The sequence below is a fragment of the Hyla sarda genome, unplaced genomic scaffold, assembly GCF_029499605.1.
Source record: "Hyla sarda isolate aHylSar1 unplaced genomic scaffold, aHylSar1.hap1 scaffold_812, whole genome shotgun sequence".
Classification (NCBI taxonomy): Eukaryota; Metazoa; Chordata; class Amphibia; order Anura; family Hylidae; genus Hyla; species Hyla sarda.
Window position 1 is genome coordinate 58,367 of NW_026610839.1, and position 27,982 is coordinate 86,348.

Sequence of the window (27,982 nt, forward strand, 5' to 3'; positions counted from 1 at the left end):
ATCCGTAGTACAGATCACGCAATTGTTAAAATCAATAAGATGCGCAGATAGTGTCAGTGTTACCCCGGTTATTATTACTGTTTTTAGTTTTCGATTTAATTTATTATTTACATGTCTTATTTATTCACTTACATTATTATTTCCTATTATTGTTCCATTTTATATTCAAGCAGGAATGAGCTGCTATTTCCGTCAATATTTATTACGTGATGACATCACGGCGCCAGGGTTTTGGCGCTCGTTCTGCAGCTAAGATTCTCCCCGGAGGCACCGTCATCTGTGTTTTCCTCATCCAGGATCAGGACTGATTCTCGCCAGGAATCCTCCATCCCATAAACTTCTGGAAATTTGACCTTTTCTACCATAAACTCAGGAAAGATCAATCCTTAACCCAAGTCTTAATGTGGCGTCTGGAAAGAAAAAATTGAAATTATTCGGAGAAGGAACAGCGCGACTTGGATGCCATAACGCTATCACGGATAAACAGGATCTGGCCGCCATGTGATAGTCCTGCAGGTACCAGAATGGGGTAAGGTCTTCATAGACAGTGGGTCATGAGGGGTTAAATTTTCTTGTACGAGGCATCATTAAATGAAGTAATGGTGCAGGGGGTTCACGTGTGGGCACCAATGTTTAGACCAGTGAGGGGCGACTGTGGGATAAGTTATAGGAAAGGTGCTCCCATTGTCACTGGTCTGGTATGACATCAGCTCTGCTGCGGGAGACTAGATAGGCAGGACTGCACCACTGACAACAGCAGAGGGAATACACACACATCAGGGTAGGTAGAGGTGAGGTCTTAGCCAGAGGTAGATGCAGAGACAGAGAAAATGCTGGGTGATGAGGATTCCAATATGGCCGTCCTCTGATTTTAAATATTCAATCCAATTCATGACCAATGCCCCAAAGCCTCATCCCAACCTCCGCTTTATAATTCACATATAGTGGAGTAACAATCATGTCTTATACTTGAGCCACATCAAAGATGAATATTCCTATACACATTGTGGTAAGTGCACAACATTGCGCCCTAGTGTCTGTACTACAGACACTAGGGTGCAATGCTCTGCACATACCTGTTGTGACTCAGTACGGAATACCGAATCCTGCCCATCCTGCCTTCAGTGTCTGTCTTGGGCCCACACTACTCAGGACTCTATATTATATTGTTATGCCATCGTTGTTATTCTAGAATTTTCTATGTTACTGTTTCTTTAAGTCTGTTGGCAGAGAAGGTGCAGAGGGAATCAGGTGACCTGTCTGCCCAAATGGGAATCCTCTAAATAGCCCCCTGTATATAGTGTAGGGGGGAGGAGCTGCCCAGACTAGTTCCAGTGCTAGTTGTGAGCTAAACTCCTGAGGTACAGTGTGGAGAAGTCAGAGAGAAGTGTGAGGTGATCTGAGGAGGCCTCAAGCTAATCAGAAGCCTAATCCTGCAGCCACGAGTATCCTAAGGAAAATTCCCTACACTCAGGTGAACGTCAAAGCCAAGCGGAAAGCACTAAACTCTGGGGAACAAAGTCAGTAGTCTTCAGTCAGTCAGTCAGTCAGCACCAAAGTCAGCGTGGGTTGTCATTCATCACAAGTCAGTCACCATACAGCACCAACAACTAGAAGTCCCAGCAAGGTGATAGGCTTCCAGGATTTACTGTGCACCTTCCGAATTAGCATCTATCCTGCCTCAGTAAAGACAGCTTACCGTAACCTTTTATTGGAGTATTTACTGCCCCGTGCCTGGCCCAGGAGAAGCTGTCTCAAACGTGTGACCGTGTATAGGTTAATTGTGCCCTGATGTCACGAGAAGGTTCATTTAACGTTATCCACCCCTTAGACACCACATACCCCCATGTGTATAGTAATGTATACACTACAGACTAGGCCTGGGTCACTAATACCCCTATATGGACTGATCCCCCACAAGTATTGTGCCCCCTCATGGACTCTGTACCACCCCCATCCCCATGAACTGTACAGAATATAATTACCTGTGACTCTCCAGCTGTTGCAAACTACAACTTCCATCATGTACAGGCAGAAGGCCATGATGGGAGTTGTAGTTGTAGTCACAGGTGGGGGAACATGACTGTTTACCTTACAGTCTCCCGGTCGCAGGTGTCGGCGCTGCTCTGGCATCTTCTAGTCAGGCCTGGCCAGAGCAGATGATGCAGGCAGAGCCAGGGCTGCCATCAGGAATTTCGGGGCCCCTTACACAGCTAAAGGGCTGGGCCCCCCTGTGGCCTGCTACCAAGTCCGCCCCCAGAGCCCACCCCAATTTTTTTTTCTTCTAGTGATATAATCTAATATACCCTATTCTGGTTATAGTGAAACTGCCCTCAAATTGGCCAATATCCCCACATACTGGCCCAGATTTATTCAACTGTGAGAGAGAAAAATAAAGAGATTTTCCCCCAACAACCAATCAGGTTTCACGTTACCAGAGCTCGTTAGCTGGGATTGGTTGTTAGGGGACAATTACTCTCACACAGTTTATACCAGCAGCGTTCTGCAGACAGTATAAGTGATTACAGTTACATAAGGGACTTACAGGCGACGTCTTCTCTGATCCAAGTTGTTCATTATATATTTCTCGCTCTCTGACTTGCGCCAATGTGAAGACTTCTCTTTGCTGAGACTCCACGGAACCTGTCAGAGCAGCCAGACAAACGTTTTAGGCCCCTTTCTGCAGCGCAATCCACAACCCAATCTCCCCATATGAATGGCCCCACACAACAATAGCGCCTGCTTTGTGTCCTCATATAGTTATAGGCCCCTCTGTTCCCCCATATAGATCTCTAGACCCCCCTTTGTGCCCCCATACATATTTATAAACCCCCCTCTTTGCCCCCTTATAGATTTGTGGACCTCCCATCTGTGCCCCCATATATATTTGTAGACCCCATGCCTCCATATACAGCTCTAGTGTATGTGTATCTGCCCGTGTATCTGTCTCTGTATCTACCCGTGTATCTGTCCCTGTATTTACCGGTGTATATGCCCATGTATCTGCCCGTGTATCTGTCCCTGTATCTTCCCGTGTATATGCCCCTGTATGTGCCGTGTATCTGTCCCTGTATCTGCCCGTGTATATGCCCCTGTATGTGCCGGTGTATCTGCCCCTGTATGTGCCCGTGTATCTGCCCCTGTATCTGCCCGTGTATCTGTCCCTGTATCTTCCCGTGTATCTGCCCCTGTATGTGCCCGTGTATCTGCCCCTGTATCTGCCCGTGTATCTGTCCCTGTATCTTCCCGTGTATCTGCCCCTGTATGTGCCGGTGTATCTGCCCCTGTATGTGCCCGTGTATCTGCCCGTGTATGTGCCCATGTATCTGCCCCTGTATCTGCCCGTGTATATGCCCCTGTATGTGCCTGTGTATCTGCCCCTGTATCTGCCCGTGTATATGCCCCTGTATGTGCCCGTGTATCTGCCCCTGTATGTGCCCATGTATCTGCCCCTGTATGTGCCCGTGTATATGCCCCTGTATGTGCCCGTGTATCTGCCCCTGTATGTGCCCGTGTATCTGCCCCTGTATGTGCCCATGTATCTGCCCCTGTATGTGCCGGTGTATCTGCCCCTGTATGTGCCGGTGTATCTGCCCGTGTATCTGCCCCTGTATCTGCCCGTGTATCTGCCCCTGTATGTGCCTGTGTATCTGCCCCTGTATCTGCCCGTGTATATGCCCCTGTATGTGCCCGTGTATCTGCCCCTGTATGTGCCCATGTATCTGCCCCTGTATGTGCCCGTGTATCTGCCCCTGTATGTGCCGGTGTATCTGCCCCTGTATGTGCCCGTGTATCTGCCCCTGTATCTGCCTGTGTATGTGCCCATGTATCTGCCCCTGTATCTGCCCGTGTATCTGCCCCTGTATGTGCCCATGTATCTGCCCCTGTATGTGCCCATGTATCTGCCCCTGTATGTGCCCATGTATCTGCCCCTGTATGTGCCCGTGTATATGCCCCTGTATGTGCCCGTGTATCTGCCCCTGTATGTGCCCATGTATCTGCCCCTGTATGTGCCCGTGTATCTGCCCCTGTATGTGCCTGTGTATCTGCCCCGTATGTGCCTGTGTATCTGCCCCTGTATCTGCCCCTGTATGTGCCTGTGTATCTGTCCCTGTATCTTCCCGTGTATCTGCCCGTGTATATGCCCCTGTATGTGCCCGTGTATCTGCCCCTGTATGTGCCCATGTATCTGCTCCTGTATGTGCCCATGTATCTGCCCCTGTATGTGCCCATGTATCTGCCCCTGTATCTGCCCGTGTATATGCCCCTGTATGTGCCTGTGTATCTGCCCCTGTATCTGCCCGTGTATATGCCCCTGTATGTGCCTGTGTATCTGCCCCTGTATGTGCCCATGTATGTGCCCGTGTATATGCCCCTGTATGTGCCCGTGTATCTGCCCCTGTATGTGCCCGTGTATCTGCCCCTGTATGTGCCCGTGTATCTGCCCCTGTATGTGCTGATGTATCTGCCCCTGTATGTGCCCGTGTATCTGCCCCTGTATCTGCCCGTGTATGTGCCCATGTATCTGCCCCTGTATCTGCCCGTGTATATGCCCCTGTATGTGCCTGTGTATCTGCCCCTGTATCTGCCCATGTATATGCCCCTGTATGTGCCCGTGTATCTGCCCCTGTATGTGCCCATGTATCTGCCCCTGTATGTGCCCATGTATCTGCCCCTGTATGTGCCCATGTATCTGCCCCTGTATGTGCCCGTGTATATGCCCCTGTATGTGCCCGTGTATCTGCCCCTGTATGTGCCCATGTATCTGCCCCTGTATGTGCCGTGTATCTGCCCCTGTATGTGCCTGTGTATCTGCCCCGTATGTGCCTGTGTATCTGCCCCTGTATCTGCCCCTGTATGTGCCTGTGTATCTGTCCCTGTATCTTCCCGTGTATCTGCCCGTGTATATGCCCCTGTATGTGCCCGTGTATCTGCCCCTGTATGTGCCCATGTATCTGCTCCTGTATGTGCCCATGTATCTGCCCCTGTATGTGCCCATGTATCTGCCCCTGTATCTGCCCGTGTATATGCCCCTGTATGTGCCTGTGTATCTGCCCCTGTATCTGCCCGTGTATATGCCCCTGTATGTGCCTGTGTATCTGCCCCTGTATGTGCCCGTGTATCTGCCCCTGTATGTGCCCATGTATCTGCCCCTGTATGTGCCCATGTATCTGCCCCTGTATGTGCCCGTGTATATGCCCCTGTATGTGCCGTGTATCTGCCCCTGTATGTGCCCATGTATCTGCCCCTGTATGTGCCCGTGTATCTGCCCCTGTATATGCCCGTGTATCTGCCCCATATGTGCCTGTGTATCTGCCCCTGTATGTGCCTGTGTATCTGCCCCTGTATGTGCCTGTATATCTGCCCCTGTATGTGCCTGTGTATCTGCCCCGTATGTGCCTGTGTATCTGCCCCGTATGTGCCTGTGTATCTGCCCCTGTATCTGCCCCTGTATGTGCCCGTGTATCTGTCCCTGTATCTTCCCGTGTATCTGCCCCTGTATCTTCCCGTGTATCTGCCCCTGTATCTCCCCGTGTATCTGCCCCTGTATCTGCCCACGTATGTGCCCGTGTATCTGCCCGTGTATCTGCTCGTGTATCTCCCGTGTATCTGCCCCTGTATCTGCCCGTGTATCTCCCGTGTATCTGCCCGTGTATATACCCTGTATCTGCCCCTGTATCTGCCCGTGTATCTGCCCCTGTATGTGCCCGTGTATCTCCCATGTATCTGCCCGTGTATCTGCTCGTGTATCTGCCCCTGTATCTATCCCTGTATTTGTCCATGTATCTGCCCGTGTACGTGCCCGTGTATCTGCCCCTGTATCTTCCCGTGTATGTGCCTGTGTATCTGCCACTGTAGCTGCCCGTGTATCTGCTCGTGTATGTGCCCGTGTATCTGCCCCTGTATGTGCCCGTGTATCTGTCCCTGTATCTTCCCGTGTATCTGCCCCTGTATGTGCCCGTGTATCTACCCCTGTATGTGCCCGTGTATCTGCCCGTGTATATATCCCTGTATCTGCCCCTGTATGTGCCCGTGTATCTACCCGTGTATGTGCCCGTGTATCTGCCCGTGTATCTATCCCTGTATCTGCTCCTGTATCTGCCCTTGTATTTGTCCCTGTATCTTCCCATGTATCTGCCCCTGTATGTGCCGGTGTATCTGCCCATGTATCTGTCCCTGTATCTTCCCGGGTATCTGCCCCTGTATCTCCCGTGTATCTGCCCGTGTATCCACCCATGTATCTGCCCCTGTATGTGCCCGTGTATCTGCCCCTGTATGTGCCCGTGTATCTGCCCCTGTATGTGCCCGTGTATCTGTTCCCGTATCTGCCCGTGTATCTCCCTTGTATCTGTCCCTGTATCTGCCCCTGTATGTGCCCGTGTATCTGCCCCTGTATCTTCCCGTGTATTTGCCCCTGTATGTGCCCGTGTATCTGCCCGTGTATCTATCCCTGTATCTGCCCCTGTATCTGCCCTTGTATTTGTCCCTGTATCTGCCCATGTATCTGCCCCTGTATCTCCCGTGTATCTGCCCCTGTATCTGCCCGTGTATCTGTCCCTGTATCTGCCCCCGTATGTGCCTGTGTATCTGCCCCTGTATGTGCCTGTGTATATGCCCCTGTATCTGCCCGTGTATCTGCCCGTGTATCTGCCCAAGTATGTGCCCCAGTATCTGTCCCTGTATCTGCCCCTGTATGTGCCCGTGTATCTGCCCCTGTATCTTCCCGTGTATTTGCCCCTGTATGTGCCCGTGTATCTGCCCCTGTATCTGCCCGTGTATCTATCCCTGTATCTGCCCTTGTATTTGTCCCTGTATCTGCCCATGTATCTGCCCATGTATCTGCCCCTGTATCTCCCGTGTATCTGCCCGTGCATCTGCCCGTGTATCTGCCCCTGTATCTGCTCGTGTATCTGCCCGTGTATCTGCTCGTGTATCTGCCCCTGTATCTGCTCGTGTATCTGCCCGTGTATCTGCTCGTGTATCTTCCCCTGTATCTGCTCGTGTATCTGCCCGTGTATCTGCTCGTGTATCTTCCCCTGTATCTGCTCGTGTATCTGCCCGTGTATCTGCTCATGTATCTGCCCGTGTATCTGCTCGTGTATCTGCCCGTGTATCTGCCCGTGTATCTGCTCGTGTATCTGCCCGTGTATCTGCCCGTGTATCTGCTCGTGTATCTGCTCGTGTATCTGCCCCTGTATCTGCTGTTATAATGCTTAGTTTGGGGTGTGCACTGACGCCCGTCTGATGTGTCCCTCACGTCCGGCCGGAGCGCTGATATTTACGGGGCGCAGCTCATTTCCAGATGTTCAGTCGTTCCATCGGAGCCTCAATTACCTGGAAAGAAACAGCGAAGATTGTGCGATTCCTCCAGATGGCGACGTCCGGCGGGATTTCTGCGATTCATAATTTCTATTTTCTGCTTTGTGATTTATATTTCGGGACGTTCTGCAAAACAACTACTCAATGTATCCGAGAAATCCATAAAAATGTAACATAACAGCAACCAGGACGTAAAAAAGCCTCAGACGAGAGACGGAGGGAGGCACAGGGTATACGGATGATAGTATGAGGCACAGGATATCAGGGAGGCACCAGGTATACGGATGATAGTATGAGGCACAGGATATCAGGGAGGCACCAGGTATACGGATGATAGTATGAGGCACAGGATATCAGGGAGGCACCAGGTATACAGATGATAGTATGAGGCACAGGATATCAGGGAGGCACCAGGTATACAGATGATAGTATGAGGCACAGGATATCAGAGAGGCACCAGGTATACAGATGATAGTATGAGGCACAGGATATCAGGGAGGCACCAGGTATACGGATGATAGTATGAGGCACAGGATATCAGGGAGGCACCAGGTATACAGATGATAGTATGAGGCACAGGATACCAGGGAGGCACCAGGTATACAGATGATAGTATGAGGCACAGGATATCAGAGAGGCACCAGGTATACGGATGATAGTATGAGGCACAGGATACCAGGGAGGCACCAGGTATACGGATGATAGTATGAGGCACAGGATACCAGGGAGGCACCAGGTATACAGATGATAGTATGAGGCACAGGATACCAGGGAGGCACCAGGTATACGGATGATAGTATGAGGCACAGGATATCAGGGAGGCACCAGGTATACGGATGATAGTATGAGGCACAGGATATCAGGGAGGCACCAGGTATACGGATGATAGTATGAGGCACAGGATATCAGAGAGGCACCAGGTATACGGATGATAGTATGAGGCACAGGATACCAGGGAGGCACCAGGTATACGGATGATAGTATGAGGCACAGGATACCAGGGAGGCACCAGGTATACAGATGATAGTATGAGGCACAGGATATCAGGGAGGCACCAGGTATACAGATGATAGTATGAGGCACAGGATACCAGGGAGGCACCAGGTATACGGATGATAGTATGAGGCACAGGATACCAGGGAGGCACCAGGTATACAGATGATAGTATGAGGCACAGGATATCAGGGAGGCACCAGGTATACGGATGATAGTATGAGGCACAGGATATCAGGGAGTCACCAGGTATACGGATGATAGTATGAGGCACAGGATATCAGGGAGTCACCAGGTATACGGATGATAGTATGAGGCACAGGATATCAGAGAGGCACCAGGTATACGGATGATAGTATGAGGCACAGGATACCAGGGAGGCACCAGGTATACGGATGATAGTATGAGGCACAGGATACCAGGGAGGCACCAGGTATACAGATGATAGTATGAGGCACAGGATATCAGGGAGGCACCAGGTATACAGATGATAGTATGAGGCACAGGATATCAGGGAGGCACCAGGTATACGGATGATAGTATGAGGCACAGGATATCAGAGAGGAACCAGGTATACGGATGATAGTATGAGGCACAGGATACCAGGGAGGCACCAGGTATACGGATGATAGTATGAGGCACAGGATATCAGGTAGGCACCAGGTATACGGATGATAGTATGAGGCACAGGGTATCAGAGAGGCACCAGGTATACGGATGATAGTATGAGGCACAGGATATCAGAGAGGCACCAGGTATACGGATGATAGTATGAGGCACAGGATATCAGGGAGGCACCAGGTATACGGATGATAGTATGAGGCACAGGATATCAGGGAGTCACCAGGTATACGGATGATAGTATGAGGCACAGGATATCAGGGAGGCACCAGGTATACGGATGATAGTATGAGGCACAGGATACCAGGGAGGCACCAGGTATACGGATGATAGTATGAGGCACAGGATACCAGGGAGGCACCAGGTATACGGATGATAGTATGAGGCACAGGATACCAGGGAGGCACCAGGTATACAGATGATAGTATGAGGCACAGGATATCAGGGAGGCACCAGGTATACGGATGATAGTATGAGGCACAGGATATCAGGGAGTCACCAGGTATACGGATGATAGTATGAGGCACAGGATATCAGGGAGGCACCAGGTATACGGATGATAGTATGAGGCACAGGATATCAGGGAGGCACCAGGTATACGGATGATAGTATGAGGCACAGGATATCAGGGAGGCACCAGGTATACGGATGATAGTATGAGGCACAGGATATCAGGGAGGCACCAGGTATACGGATGATAGTATGAGGCACAGGATATCAGGGAGGCACCAGGTATACGGATGATAGTATGAGGCACAGGATATCAGAGAGGCACCAGGTATACGGATGATAGTATGAGGCACAGGATATCAGGGAGGCACCAGGTATACGGATGATAGTATGAGGCACAGGATATCAGGGAGGCACCAGGTATACGGATGATAGTATGAGGCACAGGATATCAGGGAGTCACCAGGTATACGGATGATAGTATGAGGCACAGGATACCAGGTAGGCGCCAGGTATACGGATGATAGTATGAGGCACAGGATATCAGAGAGGCACCAGGTATACGGATGATAGTATGAGGCACAGGATATCAGGGAGGCACCAGGTATACGGATGATAGTATGAGGCACAGGATATCAGGGAGGCACCAGGTATACGGATGATAGTATGAGGCACAGGATATCAGGGAGGCACCAGGTATACGGATGATAGTATGAGGCACAGGATATCAGGGAGGCACCAGGTATACGGATGATAGTATGAGGCACAGGATATCAGGGAGGCACAGGGTATACGGATGATAGTATGAAGCACAGGATACCAGGGAGGCACCAGGTATACGGATGATAGTATGAGGCACAGGATACCAGGGAGGCACCAGGTATACGGATGATAGTATGAGGCACAGGATATCAGGGAGGCACCAGGTAGACGGATGACAGTATGAGGCACTGGATGTCAGGGAGGCACCAGTTATACGGATGATAGTATGAGGCACAGGATATCAGGGTGGCACCAGGTATACGGATGATAGTATGAGGCACAGGATATCAGGGAGGCACCAGGTATACGGATGATAGTATGAGGCACAGGATATCAGGGTGGCACCAGGTATACGGATGATAGTATGAGGCACAGGATATCAGGGAGGCACCAGGTATACGGATGATAGTATGAGGCACAGGATATCAGGGAGGCACCAGGTATACGGATGATAGTATGAGGCAAAGGATATCAGGGAGGCACCAGTTATATGGATGATAGTATGAGGCACAGGATATCAGGGAGGCACCAGGTATACGGATGATAGTATGAGGCACAGGATACCAGGGAGGCATCAGGTATACGGATGATAGTATGAGGCACAGGATATCAGGGAGGCACCAGGTATACGGATGATAGTATGAGGCACAGGGTATCAGAGAGGCACCAGGTATACGGATGATAGTATGAGGCACAGGATATCAGAGAGTCACCAGGTATACGGATGATAGTATGAGGCACAGGATATCAGGGAGGCACCAGGTATACGGATGATAGTATGAGGCACAGGATATCAGGGAGGCACCAGGTATACGGATGATAGTATGAGGCACAGGATATCAGGGAGGCACCAGGTATACGGATGATAATATGAGGCACAGGATATCAGGGAGGCACCAGGTATACGGATGATAGTATGAGGCACAGGATATCAGGGAGGCACCAGTTATACGGATGATAGTATGAGGCACAGGATATCAGGGAGGCACCAGGTATACGGATGATAGTATGAGGCACAGGATACCAGGGAGGCACCAGGTATACGGATGATAGTATGAGGCACAGGATATCAGGGAGGCACCAGGTATACGGATGATAGTATGAGGCACAGGGTATCAGAGAGGCACCAGGTATACGGATGATAGTATGAGGCACAGGATATCAGAGAGGCACCAGGTATACGGATGATAGTATGAGGCACAGGATATCAGGGAGGCACCAGGTATACGGATGATAGTATGAGGCACAGGATATCAGAGAGGCACCAGGTATACGGATGATAGTATGAGGCACAGGATATCAGGGAGGCACCAGGTATACGGATGATAGTATGAGGCACAGGATATCAGGGAGGCACCAGGTATACGGATGATAGTATGAGGCACAGGATATCAGGGAGTCACCAGGTATACGGATGATAGTATGAGGCACAGGATACCAGGTAGGCGCCAGGTATACGGATGATAGTATGAGGCACAGGATATCAGAGAGGCACCAGGTATACGGATGATAGTATGAGGCACAGGATATCAGGGAGGCACCAGGTATACGGATGATAGTATGAGGCACAGGATATCAGGGAGGCACCAGGTATACGGATGATAGTATGAGGCACAGGATATCAGGGAGGCACCAGGTATACGGATGATAGTATGAGGCACAGGATATCAGGGAGGCACCAGGTATACGGATGATAGTATGAGGCACAGGATATCAGGGAGGCACCAGGTATACGGATGATAGTATGAGGCACAGGATATCAGGGAGGCACCAGGTATACGGATGATAGTATGAGGCACAGGATATCAGGGAGGCCCCAGGTATACGGATGATAGTATGAGGCACAGGATATCAGGGAGGCACCAGGTATACGGATGATAGTATGAGGCACAGGATATCAGGGAGGCACAGGGTATACGGATGATAATATGAGGCACAGGATACCAGGGAGGCACCAGGTATACGGATGATAGTATGAGGCACAGGATATCAGGGAGGCACCAGGTATACGGATGATAGTATGAGGCACAGGATACCAGGGAGGCACCAGGTATACGGATGATAGTATGAGGCACAGGATATCAGGGAGGCACCAGGTATACGGATGATAGTATGAGGCACAGGATATCAGAGAGGCACCAGGTATACGGATGATAGTATGAGGCACAGGATATCAGGGAGGCACCAGGTATACGGATCATAGTATGAGGCACAGGATATCAGGGAGGCACCAGGTATACGGATGATAGTATGAGGCACAGGATATCAGGGAGGCACCAGGTATACGGATGATAGTATGAGGCACAGGATATCAGGGAGTCACCAGGTATACGGATGATAGTATGAGGCACAGGATACCAGGTAGGCGCCAGGTATACGGATGATAGTATGAGGCACAGGATACCAGAGAGGCGCCAGGTATACGGATGATAGTATGAGGCACAGGATACCAGGGAGGCACCAGGTATACGGATGATAGTATGAGGCACAGGATACCAGGGAGGCACCAGGTATACGGATGATAGTATGAGGCACAGGATACCAGGGAGGCACCAGGTATACGGATGATAGTATGAGGCACAGGATATCAGGGAGGCACCAGGTATACGGATGATAGTATGAGGCACAGGATATCAGGGAGGCACCAGGTATACGGATGATAGTATGAGGCACAGGATATCAGAGAGGCACCAGGTATACGGATGATAGTATGAGGCACAGGATACCAGGGAGGCACCAGGTATACGGATGATAGTATGAGGCACAGGATATCAGGGAGGCACCAGGTATACGGATGATAGTATGAGGCACAGGGTATCAGAGAGGCACCAGGTATACGGATGATAGTATGAGGCACAGGATATCAGAGAGGCACCAGGTATACGGATGATAGTATGAGGCACAGGATATCAGGGAGGCACCAGGTATACGGATGATAGTATGAGGCACAGGATATCAGGGAGTCACCAGGTATACGGATGATAGTATGAGGCACAGGATATCAGGGAGGCACCAGGTATACGGATGATAGTATGAGGCACAGGATATCAGAGAGGCACCAGGTATACGGATGATAGTATGAGGCACAGGATATCAGGGAGGCACCAGGTATACGGATGATAGTATGAGGCACAGGATATCAGAGAGGCACCAGGTATACGGATGATAGTATGAGGCACAGGATATCAGGGAGGCACCAGGTATACGGATGATAGTATGAGGCACAGGATACCAGGGAGGCACCAGGTATACGGATGATAGTATGAGGCACAGAATATCAGGGAGGCACCAGGTATACGGATGATAGTATGAGGCACAGGATATCAGGGAGTCACCAGGTATACGGATGATAGTATGAGGCACAGGATATCAGGGAGGCACCAGGTATACGGATGATAGTATGAGGCACAGGATATCAGGGAGGCACCAGGTATACGGATGATAGTATGAGGCACAGGATATCAGGGTGGCACCAGGTATACGGATGATAGTATGAGGCACAGGATATCAGGGAGGCACCAGGTATACGGATGATAGTATGAGGCACAGGATATCAGGGAGGCACCAGTTATACGGATGATAGTATGAGGCACAGGATATCAGGGAGGCACCAGGTATAAGGATGATAGTATGAGGCACAGGATATCAGGGAGGCACCAGGTATACGGATGATAGTATGAGGCACAGGATATCAGGGAGGCACCAGGTATACGGATGATAGTATGAGGCACAGGATATCAGGGAGTCACCAGGTATACGGATGATAGTATGAGGCACAGGATATCAGAGAGGCACCAGGTATACGGATGATAGTATGAGGCACAGGATATCAGAGAGGCACCAGGTATACGGATGATAGTATGAGGCACAGGATATCAGGGAGGCACCAGGTATACGGATGATAGTATGAGGCACAGGATACCAGGGAGGCACCAGGTATACGGATGATAGTATGAGGCACAGGATATCAGGGAGGCACCAGGTATACGGATGATAGTATGAGGCACAGGATATCAGGGAGGCACCAGGTATACGGATGATAGTATGAGGCACAGGATACCAGGGAGGCACCAGGTATACGGATGATAGTATGAGGCACAGGATACCAGGGAGGCACCAGGTATACGGATGATAGTATGAGGCACAGGATACCAGGGAGGCACCAGGTAGACGGATGACAGTATGAGGCACAGGATATCAGGGAGGCACCAGGTATACGGATGACAGTATGAGGCACAGGATATCAGGGAGGCACCAGGTATACGGATGACAGTATGAGGCACAGGATATCAGGGTGGCACCAAGTATACGGATGATAGTATGAGGCACAGGATATCAGGGAGGCACCAGGTATACGGATGATAGTATGAGGCACAGGATATCAGGGAGGCACCAGGTATACGGATGATAGTATGAGGCACAGGATATCAGGGAGGCACCAGGTATACGGATGATAGTATGAGGCACAGGATATCAGGGAGGCACCAGGTATACGGATGATAGTATGAGGCACAGGATATCAGGGAGGCACCAGGTATACGGATGATAGTATGAGGCACAGGATATCAGGGAGGCACCAGGTATACGGATGATAGTATGAGGCACAGGATATCAGGGAGGCACCAGTTATACGGATGATAGTATGAGGCACAGGATATCAGGGAGGCACCAGGTATACAGATGATAGTATGAGGCACAGGATATCAGGGAGGCACCAGGTATAAGGATGATAGTATGAGGCACAGGATATCAGGGAGGCACCAGGTATAAGGATGATAGTATGAGGCACAGGATATCAGGGAGGCACCAGGTATACGGATGATAGTATGAGGCACAGGATATCAGGGAGGCACCAGGTATACGGATGATAGTATGAGGCACAGGATATCATGGAGGCACCAGGTATACGGATGATAGTATGAGGCACAGGATATCAGGGAGGCACCAGGTATACGGATGATAGTATGAGGCACAGGATATCAGGGAGGCACCAGTTATACGGATGATAGTATGAGGCACAGGATATCAGGGAGGCACCAGGTATACAGATGATAGTATGAGGCACAGGATATCAGGGAGGCACCAGGTATACGGATGATAGTATGAGGCACAGGATATCAGGGAGTCACCAGGTATACAGATGATAGTATGAGGCACAGGATATCAGGGAGGCACCAGGTATACGGATGATAGTATGAGGCACAGGATATCAGGGAGGCACCAGGTATAAGGATGATAGTATGAGGCACAGGATATCAGGGAGGCACCAGGTATAAGGATGATAGTATGAGGCACAGGATATCAGGGAGGCACCAGGTATACGGATGATAGTATGAGGCACAGGATATCAGGGAGGCACCAGGTATACGGATGATAGTATGAGGCACAGGATATCAGGGAGGCACCAGGTATACGGATGATAGTATGAGGCACAGGATATCAGGGAGGCACCAGGTATACGGATGATAGTATGAGGCACAGGATATCAGGGTGGCACCAGGTATACGGATGATAGTATGAGGCACAGGATATCAGGGAGGCACCAGGTATACGGATGATAGTATGAGGCACAGGATATCAGGGAGGCACCAGGTATACGGATGATAGTATGAGGCACAGGATATCAGGGTGGCACCAGGTATACGGATGATAGTATGAGGCACAGGATATCAGGGAGGCACCAGGTATACGGATGATAGTATGAGGCACAGGATATCAGGGAGGCACCAGGTATAAGGATGATAGTATGAGGCACAGGATATCAGGGAGGCACCAGGTATACGGATGATAGTATGAGGCACAGGATATCAGGGAGGCACCAGGTATACGGATGATAGTATGAGGCACAGGATATCAGGGAGGCACCAGGTATACGGATGATAGTATGAGGCACAGGATATCAGGGAGGCACCAGGTATACGAATGATAGTATGAGGCACAGGATATCAGGGAGGCACCAGGTATACGGATGATAGTATGAGGCACAGGATATCAGAGAGGCACCAGGTATACGGATGATAGTATGAGGCACAGGATATCAGGGAGGCACCAGGTATACGGATGATAGTATGAGGCACAGGATATCAGAGAGGCACCAGGTATACGGATGATAGTATGAGGCACAGGATATGCCTCATACTATTAATTGTTGTATATTCATGAGAAGCTGTTACTATTCCATGTATATTAGGAATCGGAGTGATAATCCATCGGGGAGCGCTATAGTCATATTTTCTCCGGTCACTAGCGTGCATAATGGTCTTATTTTACATAGATTTATCACCTCAGATTATAATCACTAGTATGTGCTGTATTATAGTGGTGGACATTCTGTGCCACCATTTTGGTAGTGGCAAAAATAAATATATTGGTGATCACCACAATCATATTAGTAATGGGTTAAAATAGCACAGGTAAAATCGCAAAGTATGGTACACAATATAAATAAATTATACAATATAAAAGAATTGGATAATATGTAATGAGAGGTGGCAATAAATTAAAATGATATAATAATATAATATAATAATGTACATGGAATATAAATATATACATTAAAGATTATTATGATGGTTTTATAGAGAAATAGAGGGGGAAAGAGAGAGCGCCCAATCTAAAGATCCAATACATCTCTCTTTTTATTAACTCTTCGTTTTCTCCCAGATTGTGATGGGATTGGTTATTCCCGTGTGTTTCTATGGACGGTGTCGGGATACACTGTGCGGGAGAAAAACTTTCTAATATTTATTCTGTGTCCATTTAACCTTTGATGTGACTCCTGGGTTGTGCGGCCGACATACTGATGGCCACATACACATTCCAACATGTAGATTCCAAATTTAGAATGATAGTTCGGGGAGTGTTTGATGGTAAAGGTCTCGCCGGTTTTATTGCTTTTTATGACTTTTGTTGCAGCTTTGATAATCTTGCAGCACAGACAATGGCTTCTTCCACATTTATATATTCCTGGGTTCTTTTGGCTCCTTAGTTGGGTTTTATGTCGCTTTTGTCTACTTTCATTGTTTTTATTTGGTTATGACCAAAGTTGTACGTTGTTATAAAGTTGACTCGTGGTTGTTCTAATTCGGGTTTACTGTTGGTAGGGATCTTTTTTGCCAGACACTCCTCTTGAGTACGATTGCTTGCTTTTTTTAATGCTTCTTTAATCAGATGTTAATAAAAAGGTTTTGCTTGATTTGGAATAATGCGAAACTTTTTTTTCCTCTTTGTTGATGGTGTTGTTCCTCTACTAGCAGGCAGATTTTCTGTAAGGCGGGGTATGGATCGGAGCTCAGTTTGTTATAGTATTTTGGGTCATTCAGGATGATTCGTGCTTCCTTATGGTAGTCTGAGTAGTTTTGCACCACAGTTCCTCCGCTTTTGTCCACTGATCTGATGCCAATGTCATGATTACTCGAGGGCTTTAAAGGGGTACTCCGCTGCTCAGCGTTTGGAACAAACTGTTCTGAACGCTGGAGCCGGCGCCGGGAGCTTGTGACATCATAGCCCCGCCCCCTTATGAAATCATGCCCCGCCCCTGTTGTCTATTATAATTGGGGTGGCCCGGTACAGGACCTTGTCTTGTCCCTGTCTTAAGTCCCCTCAGTTAGAGTCCCTCCATTCCACAGGGCTCTCCTGCAGTGTATATTGGTCGTTATGCATAAAGCTATGTACAAAGTTGTATAAATGTTTAGGACCTTCTGGGGTCATGTGATACTGTCATGTGATGTACCCAGAGTTCTCTGGATTCAGGACCTCCAGGCTTGTCAACCAATGGGATTAGTCCAGCCCCCCTGGTATATAAGGGGCTGTAGTCTCTAAATTCACTCTCTTGCTCCGCTATTAGTTCCTGACCATCAGCCAAGCACAATCAGCATATCTCAATTCATCTTACCTATGCCAAAGCCTAAAGAACCAACAGCCACTAAAACCGTGAGTTATAAACCTCTATCTACAAATTCTTTGTGACTACTATTCAACTCAAAGCATATAATTAGTAGCACAGTGGCCTGCTTAAAGCTCAAGACTATTAGTCCCAGCCAAGCCTGTGAGGAACCTGCATCCCGGTTACCTCAAGAGAAACTGTTTAATTGTAAAGACTGTTTGCACAAGAAGTTAAGTAAAAATTCCAGTTATCTCGTAAATCCTGCTGTGGACATTCCGTTTATTATCCTGCCGTTTTTGGGCCGGTTGTCGGCAGGGCCTTCCATACAAAACATCCGCACCCTGGTGTCACGACAAACCAAGGGTTAATACCACCAGACCCTGTAACATCATTGCCTCACCCAGTCACCACATAATCCTCCTTCCATTCGCACCTGGAGAGGATCCACTTGTTATTAGAATATCCCCATCGTCCTCTATAATGGACTCATCGTGTGTGGTCAGAAATTACAGTTCATTCACCAAATTATCAGGTTTCTCTCCTTTTCTGGGTGAGGGGGATAGCCATAGAACTGTTTGGTTAGTGCATTCTTTTGGGCGTTCCCGGACAATTTCCTCCTGGAGCCTATCGATGGTACTGCGAGTTTCCAGTAACTGTATTGGAGTCACTGGTGCCCCTGCCTTTTGGATTAGTAAATCCAGGCCGGAGATGTCTTTAGGTTCTCCTTGAGTAGGGTAGTTGGCATTATTGTTTTTTGTTGGCATGATAGTGTTGTTTGTTTTCTCTTTTTTGTTATTATTATAGTTTCCTTTTTTTTCTCACCCTCCGATTTTTGGGGATTTGTGGTCCTCCTTGTGTTGTAGTAGGTTCTTGAGTCAGAACCTTTTGACCTATGATTGTAGGGTTTAAAGGGCCTGTAATGTCAATCATATGTATTTTGTTGTTCCCTTCTGCCAGTTTTGTCTGGTGAATATTTCCATCTAATACCCTGGGCTTTGGGGGTTGTCGGTTGTGCTGTGTGATTTGGTGTGGTATTACCCATGTTTTCTTTCTCGTTGTTTTTATTCCATGTTCTGTAAATGCCCTTTAATTTGTCATTTCTACCGTGTGTGAGTTTAGATGCTTTTTTTTTTGTGATTACCTCTTTTTGTAACCTGCTGATTCTGGAGGATAACCCCCTGTCATATTTGCCATACTCAATGCAATGTGAAAAATCGTTCAACTCTAAAATAACACATTCAATATCTTTGTTAATTTTAGCACGAAGAGACATTCTTTTTTTCTGTATACATGTTGCCACATAATTTGTGAGCATTCAGTTAAAACCTCGTCCCATTCTTTTATATTGTCAGGGTCGTTTTTTAAACGTAGGGTCAATAGTTAATCGCAGTCCCCGTGGAGCAAGCTGCTCTGCAATGGGGGCGCCAAGCAGACTTAGGGTGCGTTCCCACAGGGTATATACGCAGTGTATTTGACGCTGTGCAAAATTTACGGCAGCCGCGGGAAATACGCTGCATATTCCTTGCTCACTATATACACAAGGCTTTCCGATGGCAGCCCTATGTGTGCAGTGAGTTTTGGAGGCGGAGCCGCACGTCACAGACACGCCGGCACACGGCCCCGCCTCCAAAACTCACTACACACATAGGTCTGCCGCCGGAAAGCCTTTGTGCAGCATCAAATACGCTGCGTATACGCCCTGTGGGAACGCACCCTAAAGCAACATAAAACCCGGATCCAAAAGAACCCAGGAATATATAAATGTGGAGGAAGCCGTTGTCTGTGCTGCAAGACCATCAAAGCTGGAACAAAAGTCATAAAAAGCAATAACACCGGCGAGATCGTTACCATCAAACTCTTCCTGAACTGTCAATCTGTTGGAATGTATATGTGGCCATTAGTATGTCAGCCGCACAACCCAGGAGTCACAACAAAGGTTAAAGGGGTATTTATATATCAACTGGCTCCGGAAAGTTAAACAGATTTGTAAATTACTTCTATTAATAAATCTTAATCCTTCCAATAGTTATTAGCTTCTGAAGTTGAGTTGTTGTTTTCTGTCTAACTGCTCTCTGATGACTGACGTCCCGGGAGCTGTGCCTTTCCTATGGGGATATTCTCCCATCATGCACAGCTCCCGGGACGTGACATCATCATTGAGCAGTTAGACAGAAAACTTCAGAAGCTAATAACTATTGGAAGGATTAAGATTTTTTAATAGAAGTCATTTACAAATCTGTTTAACTTTCCGGAGGCAGTGGATATATATATATATAAAAAAAAGGTTTTGCCTGGAATACCCCTTTAAATGGACACAGAAGAAATATCCCGACACTGTACAGAGAAACACACGAGAATAACCAATCCCATCACACTCTGTCCGATTGATCATATTGGAGAAAACGGCTCTAACAGATACGAAGAGTTAATAAAAAGAGAGATGTCTTGGATCTGTAGATTGGGCAACCTGACACCAGATGGTCTTAATGAAGCCACAGAGCTCATTAAAGGGGTACTCCGGTGAAAACGTTTTTTCTTTTAAATCAACTGGTGGCAGAAAGTTAAACATATTTGTAAATGACTTCTATTAAAAAATCTTAATCCTTCCTGTACTTATTAGCTGCTGAATACTACAGAGGAAATTCTTTTCTTTTTGGAATGCTCTCTGATGACATCACGAGCACAGTTCTCTCTGCTGACGTTATTATAATAATAATAACGCTTTATTTATTGTTTTCCTTAGTGGGATTTGAACCCAAGTCCCCAGCACTGCAAGGCAGCAGTGCTAACCACTGAGCCACCGTGCTGCCCTTAGCATACATCTGCTATGCACGGTTGCTAAAATGGACAGAGATGTCAGCAGAGAGCACTGTGCTCGTGATGTCATCAGTGTTCCAAAAAGAAAGGAATTTCCTCTGTAGCATCCAGCAGCTAATAAGTACTGGAAGGATTAAGATTTTTTAATAGAAGTAATTTACAAATATGTTAAACTTTCTGCCACCAGTTGATTTAAAAGAAAAAAGGTTTTCACCGGAGTACCCCTTTAAACATATAATACACCCCCAACATAATATTCCATAATAATCCATACACATCTCCACAGTCAAAGTACCCTCCACATGTCTTTCTCTATAAAACCATCATAATAATCTTTAATGTATATATTTATATTCCATGCTCATTATTATATTATATTATTATATCATTTTAATTTATTGCCACCTCTCATTACATATTATCCAATTCTTTTATATTGTATAATCTATTTATATTGTGTACCATACTTTGCGATTTTACCTGTGCTATTTTAACCCATTACTTATATGATAGTGGTGATCACCAATATATTTATTTTTGCCACTACCAAAATGGTGGCACAGAATGTCCACCACTATAATACAGCACATACTAGTGATTATATTTCGAGGTGATAAATCTATGTAAAATAAGACCATTATGCACGCTAGTGACTGGAGAAAATATGACTATAGCGCTCCCCGATGGATTATCACTCCGATTCCTAATATACATGGAATAGTAACAGCTTCTCATAAATATACAGTGGTCCCTCAACATACGATGGTAATCCGTTCCAAATGGACCATAGTTTGTCGTATGTTGAGGGATCCGTGCAATGTAAAGTATAGGACAGTGGTCTACAACATGCGGACCTCCAGATGTTGCAAAACTACAACTCCCAGCATGCCCGGACAGCCGTTGGCTGTCCGGGCATGCTGGGTGTAGTAGTTTTGCAACATCTGGAGGTTCGCAGGTTGTAGACCACTGTTAGACGAAGTTGCACTCACCTGTCCCCGCCGCTCCGGACCGCCCCCGCTCGTCACCGCTGCCCTGGATGTCGCCTTCCATCGCTGTCGCCGCGTCCCCGGGGTGTCCCCGACGCTCCGGCAAGGCCTTTGCTTCCCCGGCATCCGCGCTCTCCGTCGCCGCCATCACGTTGTTACGCACGTCGCTCCTATTGGATGACTGGACGGCGTGCGCAGCGACGTGATGACGACGATGGAGAGCGCCGACGATGCTGGGGATCCCGAAGAGGACGCGTCGGAGCCCCGAGGACAGGTAAGTGACCATCACCGGAGCTCACGGGGCACCGTAAACGGTTATCCGGTGGCAACTGAAGCAGTCTGCGCTGCCGGATAGCTGTTTATGCGATGGCGCCGACATACAAAAGCATCGTATGTTGATGCTGCCTCTGAGAGTACAGTACAGGGATAATACACACAGTGATGTCACAGTACAGGGATAATACACACAGTGATGTCACAGTACAGGGATAATACACACAGTGATGTCACAGTACAGGGATAATACACACAGTGATGTCACAGTACAGGGATAATATACACAGTGATGTCACAGTACAGGGATAATATACAGTGATGTCACAGTACAGGGATAATATACAGTGATGTCACAGTACAGGGATAATACACACAGTGATGTCACAGTACAGGGATAATACACAGTGATGTCACAGTACAGGGATAATATACACAGTGATGTCACAGTACAGGGATAATACACAGTGATGTCACAGTACAGGGATAATATACACAGTGATGTCACAGTACAGGGATAATACACAGTGATGTCACAGTACAGGAATAATACACACAGTGATGTCACAGTACAGGAATAATACACACAGTGATGTCACAGTAAAGGGATAATACACAGTGATGTCACAGTACAGGGATAATACACACAGTGATGTCACAGTACAGGGATAATACACAGTGATGTCACAGTACAGGGATAATATACACAGTGATGTCACAGTACAGGGATAATATACAGTGATGTCACAGTACAGGGATAATACACACAGTGATGTCACAGTACAGGGATAATACACACAGTGATGTCACAGTACAGGGATAATACACACAGTGATGTCACAGTACAGGGATAATACACACAGTGATGTCACAGTACAGGGATAATACACAGTGATGTCACAGTACAGGGATAATACACAGTGATGCCACAGTACAGGGATAATACACAGTGATGTCACAGTACAGGGATAATACACACAGTGATGTCACAGTACAGGGATATAATACACAGTGATGTCACAGTACAGGGATAATACACACAGTGATGTCACAGTACAGGGATAATACACAGTGATGTCACAGTACAGGGATAATACACAGTGATGTCAGAGTACAGGGATAATACACAGTGATGTCACAGTACAGGGATAATATACAGTGATGTTACAGTACAGGGATAATATACAGTGATGTCACAGTACAGGGATAATACACACAGTGATGCCTCAGTACAGGGATAATATACACAGTGATGTCACAGTACAGTGATAATACACAGTGATGTCACAGTACAGGGATAATACACAGTGATGTCACAGTACAGGGATAATACACACAGTGATGTCACAGTACAGGGATAATACACACAAAGTGATGTCACAGTACAGGGATAATATACAGTGATGTCACAGTACAGGGATAATACACACAGTGATGTCACAGTACAGGGATAATACACAGTGATGTCACAGTACAGGGATAATATACACAGTGATGTCACAGTACAGGGATAATACACAGTGATGTCACAGTACAGGGATAATATACACAGTGATGTCACAGTACAGGGATAATACACAGTGATGTCACAGTACAGAGATAATACACACAGTGATGTCACAGTACAGGGATAATACACAGTGATGTCACAGTACAGGGATAATATACACAGTGATGTCACAGTACAGGGATAATATACAGTGATGTCACAGAACAGGGATAATATACAGTGATGTCACAGTACAGGGATAATACACACAGTGATGTCACAGTACAGGGATAATACACAGTGATGTCACAGTACAGGGATAATATACACAGTGATGTCACAGTACAGGAATAATACACAGTGATGACACAGTACAGGGATAATATACACAGTGATGTCACAGTACAGGGATAATACACAGTGATGTCACAGTACAGGAATAATACACACAGTGATGTCACAGTACAGGGATAATACACAGTGATATCACAGTACAGGGATAATACACACAGTGATGTCACAGTACAGGGATAATACACACAGTGATGTCACAGTACAGGGATAATACACAGTGATGTCACAGTACAGGGATAATATACACAGTGATGTCACAGTACAGGGATAATATACAGTGATGTCACAGTACAGGGATAATACACACAGTGATGTCACAGTACAGGGATAATACACACAGTGATGTCACAGTACAGGGATAATACACACAGTGATGTCACAGTACAGGGATAATACACACAGTGATGTCACAGTACAGGGATAATACACAGTGATGTCACAGTACAGGGATAATACACAGTGATGCCACAGTACAGGGATAATATACAGTGATGTCACAGTACAGGGATAATACACACAGTGATGTCACAGTACAGGGATATAATACACAGTGATGTCACAGTACAGGGATAATACACACAGTGATGTCACAGTACAGGGATAATACACAGTGATGTCACAGTACAGGGATAATACACAGTGATGTCACAGTACAGGGATAATACACAGTGATGTCACAGTACAGGGATAATATACAGTGATGTCACAGTACAGGGATAATATACAGTGATGTCACAGTACAGGGATAATACACAGTGATGTCACAGTACAGGGATAATATACAGTGATGTCACAGTACAGGGATAATACACAGTGATGTCACAGTACAGGGATAATACACAGTGATGTCACAGTACAGGGATAATACACAGTGATGTCACAGTACAGGGATAATACATACAGTGATGTCACAGTACAGGGATAATACACACAAAGTGATGTCACAGTACAGGGATAATATACACAGTGATGTCACAGTACAGGGATAATACACAGTGATGTCACAGTACAGGGATAATACACACAGTGATGTCACAGTACAGGGATAATACACACAAAGTGATGTCACAGTACAGGGATAATATACACAGTGATGTCACAGTACAGGGATAATACACAGTGATGTCACATTACAGGGATAATACACAGTGATGTCAAAGTACAGGGATAATACACAGTGATGTCACAGTACAGGGATAATACACAGTGATGTCACAGTACAGGGATAATACATACAGTGATGTCACAGTACAGGGATAATATACACAGTGATGTCACAGTACAGGGATAATATACACAGTGATGTCACAGTACAGGGATAATACACACAGTGATGTCACAGTACAGGGATAATATACACAGTGATGTCACAGTACAGGGATAATACATACAGTGATGTCACAGTACAAGGATAATACACACAGTGATGTCACAGTACAGGGATAATACACAGTGATGTCACAGTACAGGGATAATACACAGTAATGTCACAGTACCGGGATAATACACACAGCGATGTCACAATACAGAGATAATACACAGTGATGTCACAGTACAGAGATAATACACAGTGATGTCACAGTACAGGGATAATACACACAGTGATGTCACAGTACAGGGATAATATACAGTGATGTCACAGTACAGGGATAATACACAGTGATGTCACAGTACAGAGATAATACACCCAGTGATGTCACAGTACAGGGATAATACACACAGTGATGTCACAGTACAGGGATAATACACACAGTGATGTCACAGTACAGGGATAATACACACAGTGATGTCACAGTACAGGGATAATACACAGTGATGTCACAGTACAGGGATAATACACAGTGATGTCACAGTACAGAGATAATATACACAGTGATGTCACAGTACAGGGATAATACACCCAGTGATGTCACAGTACAGGGATAATACACACATTGATGTCACAGTACAGGGATAATACACACAGTGATGTCACAGTACAGGGATAATACACACAGTGATGTCACAGTACAGGGATAATACACACAGTGATGTCACAGTACAGGGATAATACACAGTGATGTCACAGTACAGGGATAATACGCAGTGATGCCACAGTACAGGGATAATACACAGTGATGTCACAGTACAGGGATAATACACACAGTGATGTCACAGTACAGGGATATAATACACAGTGATGTCACAGTACAGGGATAATACACACAGTGATGTCACAGTACAGGGATAATACACAGTGATGTCACAGTACAGGGATGTCACAGTACAGGGATAATATACATTGATGTCACAGTAGAGGGATATTACACACAGTGATGCCTCAGTACAGGGATAATATACACAGTGATGTCACAGTACAGTGATAATACACAGTGATGTCACAGTACAGGGATAATACACAGTGATGTCACAGTACAGGGATAATACACACAGTGATGTCACAGTACAGGGATAATACACACAAAGTGATGTCACAGTACAGGGATAATATACACAGTGATGTCACAGTACAGGGATAATACACAGTGATGTCACATTACAGGGATAATACACAGTGATGTCACAGTACAGGGATAATACACAGTGATGTCACAGTACAGGGATAATACACAGTGATGTCACAGTACAGGGATAATACATACAGTGATGTCACAGTACAGGGATAATATACACAGTGATGTCACAGTACAGGGATAATATACACAGTGATGTCACAGTACAGGGATAATACACACAGTGATGTCACAGTACAGGGATAATATACACAGTGATGTCACAGTACAGGGATAATACATACAGTGATGTCACAGTACAGGGATAATACACACAGTGATGTCACAGTACAGGGATAATACACAGTGATGTCAAAGTACCGGGATAATACACACAGCGATGTCACAATACAGAGATAATACACAGTGATGTCACAGTACAGAGATAATACACAGTGATGTCACAGTACAGGGATAATACACACGGTGATGTCACAGTACAGGGATAATATACAGTGATGTCACAGTACAGGGATAATACACAGTGATGTCACAGTACAGAGATAATATACACAGTGATGTCACAGTACAGGGATAATACACCCAGTGATGTCACAGTACAGGGATAATACACACAGTGATGTCACAGTACAGGGATAATACACAGTGATGTCACAGTATAGGGATAATATACAGAGTGATGTCAAAGTACAGGGATAATACAGAGTGATGTCACAGTACAGGGACAATACACAGTGATGTCACAGTACAGGGATAATACACAGTGATGTCACAGTACAGGGATAATACACAGTGATGTCACAGTACAGGGATAATACACAGTGATGTCACAGTACATGGATAATATACAGCGATGTCACAGTACAGGGATAATACACAGTGATGTCACAGTACAGGGATAATACACACAGTGATGTCACAGTACAGGGGTAATACACACAGTGATGTCACAGTACAGGGATAATACACAGTGATGTCACAGTACAGGGATAATACACACAGTGATGTCACAGTACAGGGATAATACACACACTGATGTCACAGTACAGGGATAATACACACACTGATGTCACAGTACAGGGATAATACACAGTTATGTCACAGTACAGGGATAATATACACAGTGATATCACAGCACAGGGATAATACACACTGTGATGTCACAGTACAGGGATAATATACACAGTGATGTCACAGTACAGGGATAATATACACAGTGATGTCACAGTACAGGGATAATACACACTGTGATGTCACAGTACAGGGATAATACACAGTGATGTCACAGTACAGAGATAATACACAGTGATGTCACAGTACAGGGATAATATACACAGTGATGTCACAGTACAGGGATAATACACAGTGATGTCACAGTACAGGGATAATACACAGTGATGTCACAGTACAGGGATAATACACACAGTGATGTCACAGTACAGGGATAATACACACAGTGATGTCACAGTACAGAGATAATACACACAGTGATGTCACAGGACAGGGATAATACACACAG

General features: G+C 46.5%; 1 long non-coding RNA gene across 1 annotated transcript; it reads right to left on the reverse strand.

Annotated features, from left to right (window-relative positions):
• Nucleotides 1–271: 271 nt before the first annotated feature.
• LOC130347141 (uncharacterized) lies at nt 272–7,422 on the reverse strand. Its single transcript, XR_008885125.1, has 3 exons — nt 7,336–7,422; nt 2,546–2,643; nt 272–410 (listed from the first exon to the last, which is right to left on the reverse strand). It is a non-coding gene; the product is annotated as an uncharacterized LOC130347141 (long non-coding RNA).
• Between the last annotated feature and the right edge of the window lie 20,560 nt (nt 7,423–27,982).